General features: G+C 46.6%; 1 pseudogene; it reads left to right on the forward strand.

Moving 5' to 3' along the window:
• Positions 1 to 1,156: 1,156 nt before the first annotated feature.
• Positions 1,157 to 6,279, forward strand: LOC136473172 (patatin-like protein 2; annotated as a pseudogene).
• Positions 6,280 to 6,626: the final 347 nt, after the last annotated feature.

Here is a 6,626-nt window from a genome sequence, read left to right on the forward strand (position 1 = left end):
AACCCTAGTCTGTATGCTCAGATCCGAAAGGATCTAATCCGTTCTTTTCTTTTCTGTTCTTTTGCTTCTCTTCCCGCGCGTCAGCAAACCGGCGACGAGTGCTCCATCCCGCGTGAGGCGGTAGTGACGGTGGTGGGGAAACCTTCCTTGGACCGTCCAATTTCTTTAGGGTTAGGGTTCTTTAGGAGGGTAATCCGAATCAAATTTGAATCCCCTTCTTTCTTTTTCTTTCTATCACCCGATTAGGGTTTAGGGTTCGATGAACCCTCTGTATTTCTTTTCTTTCGATCCGAACTGGATCTAACTCATCTCCTTCTACACTGCTACCCCTAACACAATCCACACACTAGATCGATGGCTTTGATACCATTGTTAGATACTTTGGATCACCTAGGTGTAGATCAGAGGGTGATATCTTTACCAATTGAATCAAATATACCTAGAGCTTACTTCGGGAGAAGGAGACAGAGAGAGAGGGAGATGTAGGAGCATCTGACCGTCGGAGGGGTTGGAGGAGCTCCCTGCCATCGCTGGTTCATCGGTGAAGCTCTGCACACGGGCAATGACGGTTGGTGTAGCAGTGGAGACCCACGGTGGTCGCAAAGGCAGTGGTGCTTCCCGCCGCTGGCAGTGCCTCCCTCACGATCGGACTAGGGTTAGGCGGTGGGGTTGTGGCAGCGGCAGTGAACCTCGTATCCCGAGCTGTTTTGCCCCACCTCCTCTTTATAGGCACTGTGCGACAGGGGCTCACTAGCCACTAGATGACTAGACGTCCCCGATCAGGACGCGGTCAAGGGGTCCGTCTCGACCGTTGGGTCAAGACGGATGAGATCAATTCTAATAGGCTGGTCCATTCAGCTATCCTCAGCAAGCCAGTGGCTGGCGGCTACGTACCATACCACCCACCGGGCCGGTCGCCCAATCGCTTGCTCCCACGTGTGTCCCTGCACTTGCAATCGCAAGCGTTAAACCAGCCAAGCGGGCAGCCGTGGCGGAATACATAGGTTTCCGGCCCATCACGTACGTAAAACGTAAAACCCCGAGTTACTCCCTCTTGTTTGATCAAAGTCGTCTTCCCTCTCTTGAATCTCGTTCATAAATACCCTGTGTTGTGTGTGCGTTGTGCAGCGGCGGTCCTCTGGGATTGTTCAAGAGCATGTCGGGGCCCAAGTATGATGGCAAGTACCTCCACTCCATCGTTCGGGAGCTCCTCGGCGAGACGAGGGTCAGCCAGGCGCTCCAGAACATCGTCATCCCCACCTTCGACATACTTTCTAGTGATTTACGCACAGGCCATGAGCGACGTCTCCAAGGACGCTCTGCTCTCGGACGTGTGCATCAGCACGTCCGCCGAGCCGACGTACCTCCTAGGGCACCAATTCGAGACCAAGGACAAGGACGGCAAGCCCCAGGCCTTAAACCTCATCGATGGAGGCGTCGCAGCAAACAACCCGGTGAGTGACTGAAATGTGTGCACGGCGGCAGCAAACAAGGGTAAACTCAACACAAAGAAATGTGCATGCCTGTTACAGTAACTTCTATGATTCTTGCCCACGCTGACAAAACACCTACATAAAACTTGACAAATTTTGCAGACGCTGCTGGCGATGACGCACGTGAGCAAGCAGATCCTCCTGGGCAACCACGACTTCTTCCAGATCAAGCCCACGGACAACGGCAAGTTCATGGTGCTGTCCCTGGGCACCGGCTCCGCCAAGGTGGAGGAGAAGTTCGACGCCGTGCAGTGCAGCAAGTGGGGCATCCTCAGGTGGCTCTACAACAAGGGCGCCACGCCCATCATCGACAGCTTCAGCCAGGCCAACGCCGACCTCCACTACGTCAAATATCATTTCCAGGGGCGGCTACAGTGCATTTGTAGGGGCGGTTCGGCCAGCCGCCCCTACGCAAGGGTCTCTACAAATCATGCATTTATAGGGGCGGTTCCCAGACCGCCCCTACAAATCGATTTGTAGGGGCGGTTGGTACTGTAGCCGCCCCTACAAATCAATTTACACCAGCCGCCCCTACAAATAGATTTGTAGGGCGGCTACAGTACCAACCGCCCCTACAAATCATTTTTCCGCAAAAAAATTAAATTTACAATTCAAATTGGACCAGAACATATATTTTTCAATTAGCATTAAAGATAAACAAGATCACTAAATTCGTATAGTAATATTTCAGAGCAAATCAATTGAGACCTATGAACTACAGAAAGTAGTAAAAGATCCACTGTACAGTTCTGTAGAAGTTTACATGAGCTCTCTAGTCAGATGCAATATTATGCATCAAAATGACAGCATATGGCCAGGTAATCAAGGTCCTATTCTCTTCAGAACTAGCACGCATTTCCAACATATGGGTTCTCCAAGAGAAATATAAACTCAAGATACAAATCAGGAAGGAACTGATCTTATCCAAACTATAAATATGGCATAGTTTCAGTCTTGCAAGTCATATTACTTGCATAAATATTGATACTGTGAGAAGTGGCTTGTCTCCCACCTTTAGACGTCTAGCCTGCAAAAGAAAAAAACCAACTCAGTAAGCAAAGCAAAGACTGTTGTACTTTTTTGAAGCAACCTAGATACAGGTGCATATGTATTACAACGCATAGTTACATTTAAATATCAATATATGCCGTAGGAACAATTTTTTAAGAGCAGGAAGATAAGAAAATAGTTGTTTTCATATGCAAACATGACAGCCAAACTCAGATCAAGACATAGCAGACAAACACAACGACATGGATAATAGAGGCCCAAACTTTCTGCTCTTGCTCTACACGCATCAGAACCTGCGGGAGCGCGTGACGAAGATGAGCGCCTGGCTGATGATGCTTACCTGCAGGTACAGCGCCGACATCGTCTCCTCCTGGCTGCCGTGCAGCGACCTCACGCCGAACGTGTTCTGTCGATCAGCCGGAGCAATGCAAACAAAGGTAGGTTCTTATCTTACTGGAAGAGAAGAGAATTTGATGGCCCAGAAATTGGCCGCCGGTCGGAGCAATGCAAACAAAGCTAGTGGCTAGTGCCTAGCTTTTTACCGTGAAGAAGTCGGTGCTGCGCATGGCCCAGAAGAAGATGACGATCATGACGGCGAGGTAGGTGCCGTAGGGGATATCCAATGTTTTGCCTGAAGGGGAAAACAGAAGAAGATATCACTAGAACTAAGAATTCAAAGGGGATATACACTATTGTATAGGAGAAACTACTTACAGCAATACCATCATTCTTGTCTTTTAGAAGGTCTAAGAACATTGGGTCAGCAAGGTCTAAGGGACCACTATCATCAGAGCCTGAATTACCACTAGGTTCTTCTATTGCGGAACCAGTATATGCCTCGTCCATCAGTGCAAGAAGCATCTGTACCATAGAAAAGGATAATGCTCTTAACAGTTTTGGACTAGATAATTCACTCATAGCTTCTAGGCCAATTCATTCTGAAGATTACCTCAGGAGCAGCGCTCTTCTGGATTGTAGCTATACTACTGCCAATAAAAGTTCCAGAACTTCTTTCCACCTTTTCCAGTGCCACCACAACACTGGGTAAAATTCAGAGTGATGAGGAACAAAGTTGTTGAAATCAATACATTATAGTTGAACAAAAACCAATAATGCATGGTTGAATGACAAAAGACACTTATCTAAATCAAGCCATAAAATCTGGTAGTCTCCAATAAATATCAATCACAACTGATTCATATTATGTGCAGTATTGGAACTCAAAATGAAGAGTTCTTTACCAAAAGAATCTAAATAGTGTGCCAACTGTATACTCCATGTTAGTTTCAAAAAAAACTGTATACTCCATGTTCACAAATAAAAAGTGAGTAACTGTATACAGGATAAACAATCAAGGCCAGCAGGAACCAGGTCATGTATGTATGCTATACATTATAGAAATCTCACATATTGTAAGAATGTAAGGAATGCACGTCACATGAAAGCAGAAACAATAATTTAATAATGCCATAGTGCACCTCACTCATCAGCTAATCAGCAGAAAATATTGTTTGGGTTATATAAAAATCTTGAAGAAGAAATATCAACAGGCTTACTTGGCAAATTCATAAGGGATAGGAACAGAGGAAGAAAAGATCCTACTGACATCATTAACGGAAGTACTTCCGCAAACTTATTCTCCAGTCTAGAATGTTAGCAAACAAATTAGGTAGTTCAACAGGATTGCTATTGAATATTTATGCTACCAGTACCAAGTCATTTAAAGGAAACATAGATGACAGATATAGGCTAAGTTCATGACAATAAGAGCACATACCTCTCACCATTTGATGCAATAAGCTTTAACAACAATGGATAGAACTGTGTATAAACAAGAATACACAAGCATTGGCATGTGCTAACATGATTAAGTCGAATTTGGAAAATAGGAAGAGAAGAGAGAAATATTCTATAAAGAATCTTACAATAGTTGGTTGAGTAGCTTATCATAGAAATATGGTTTTTTTTTGTTTTTTCTCTACCATTTTGGCTTACGGCCTCCTGTATTATAATTATTTCTTATGTTAATGAAGAAATATATGTAGGGGCCTCCCCCGCCATTCTCATAAAAGATTAATACATATGCTATAAAACAAACAATGAAGCTGGATTTATATCTTTCAAATCAGTGGTCTGCAACAACATGAATAATAGGAGCTACATGTGAAATTTGCCAGTTCCATGTAAGTAAACATTTGAAGTGTTGGCACCTGTGGAATCAAATTGGGAAAGGAGCTAAGGATCTTTGTCTTGTTTGTTACAAGGAATTCAACCGTGCGCTCTGCAACAATAGGATCTGCAAACTCCCTATTTACAAGAAAAAAAGTTGAGTATCTTAGATGCTTGTGGTAGCAATCCAGCGATGGTATACAGATCAAGAGAAAAACATAGAAAACAACATTACCTACTTAAGCAAGAGCGGAAGAAGGTTTTCAAGCTACCATCAGCATCGTGCAAGACCGCCTCCCCAAAATCCAGGAAGAATTGCAGGATGGTCTGGTACGAAAAAATACAGAACACTAAATTAGTTATAAGTTTGGCAAACTCTTTACAACGAATCAACAATAAGTAATTTGCCACCAACAGCTATGCAAGTAATCCATTGTTCGGTGAATCAGGGAGTAAGGACATTATAATCATTCAGTTAACACTAGATTAAAGTCTCTCACCCAAAGACTAGACATACGGACCACAACGACAGAGGAGATCAAAACCCTAAACCAATCTCGAGCCCGGACCACAACGAACACAACTACGAAGCCCCACCACCAAGACCAAATCACCAAAGAACCCTAGATCCACGAGATCAGAGAGATCCAAACGGGGGTCGAGGGATGCACCTAGGGTTTCATGGAGCAGACGAGATGTGCGGCCTGGCGTCGAATGAGAGTGCGGCCTTGCCCTTGTAGATGATGTAGCTGGTGAAGACCCTCCCATCCTGCGTGCCGTTGGGGGCGCGCCCGTACCCGCCGTCTCCGCGCGGCGGCGGCGGGGCCCGGGGGTCGAAGTAGTCGGAGTGGCGCGGGGACGCGACAGGGCACGCGGGGACCGCTGCGGCGGACTTCCTGGAGGAGGCAACGGGCGGGGCTAGTAGGGTCAGGGCGTGCGGGGACCTGGGGTGGTGGTGTACGGGCAGGAGCGCAATCGGCGGTGGCGGCGAGGCGAGCGAGAGGTAACCTATTTTTTTCTTTTTCCCGATGAGTAGGGGGAGAGGTGGGAGATATTTGTTGTACAGGTGATTTGTAGGGACGACTGATGATTGAGCCGCCCCTACAAATCGTAACACCAGGGACGGCTGGTGAGTGTTTTTAGGGGCGGCTCGTATTATTAGCCGCCCCTACTGTGCCATTTATAGGGGCGGCTGGTCTAGTGGCTCTCGAGCACATCACTGTAGGGGCGGCTCCATCACCGACCGCCCCTAAAAAAAATTATCCCGTTGGTATAAACCGTTTTTTACGTAGTGCTCGTCGACATCCACGCCTCCGTGCTCTTCCAGGCCCTGCATTCCGACAGGAGTTACCTCCGCATTCAGGACGACGAGCTCATGGGAGAAACGTCATCCGTTGACGTGTCCACCGTGGAGAACCTGAACCGCCTCGTCGACGTCGGCAAGGGCCTGCTGAAGAAGCCGGCGTGCAAGGTGAACATCGAGACGGGCAAGAACGAGACCGACGGCAACAGAGGCACCAAAGGGGATGAACTCATCCGCTTCGCCAACATGCTGGTACGGGAGCGCCGGGCCAGGCTACAGAAAAACGGCAACAAAACAATGTAAACATGGATCTGGCGGGGGATGCTTGCGTAGAAAATTTATTACATGACAACCCAAGTGTGCTATGTAATTCATTCATTTAGTAGTCATGTTCTTTGTATCCACTTCAATTAGTACTTCCGAAGTGTCTCTCTCCCACGATGAAGGATGTAGTTCTTTGTCTATTGTATTTGTACTCCAATTGTTCTACTGTTAAATACACCGCCTTTGAGTGCGGATGCACTCCCAGTGGTGATTCTAAGTCAGGCCATGTTTGGTTCCAATTAGTCTCTAGACTAAACTTTAGTCCAAGGACTAAACTTTAGACTCTAGCTGTTTGGTTCCGGGGACTAATGGCCAGAGAAGCTACT

This window comes from Miscanthus floridulus, chromosome 8, assembly GCF_019320115.1.
Source record: "Miscanthus floridulus cultivar M001 chromosome 8, ASM1932011v1, whole genome shotgun sequence".
NCBI classification, from domain to species: domain Eukaryota; kingdom Viridiplantae; phylum Streptophyta; class Magnoliopsida; order Poales; family Poaceae; genus Miscanthus; species Miscanthus floridulus.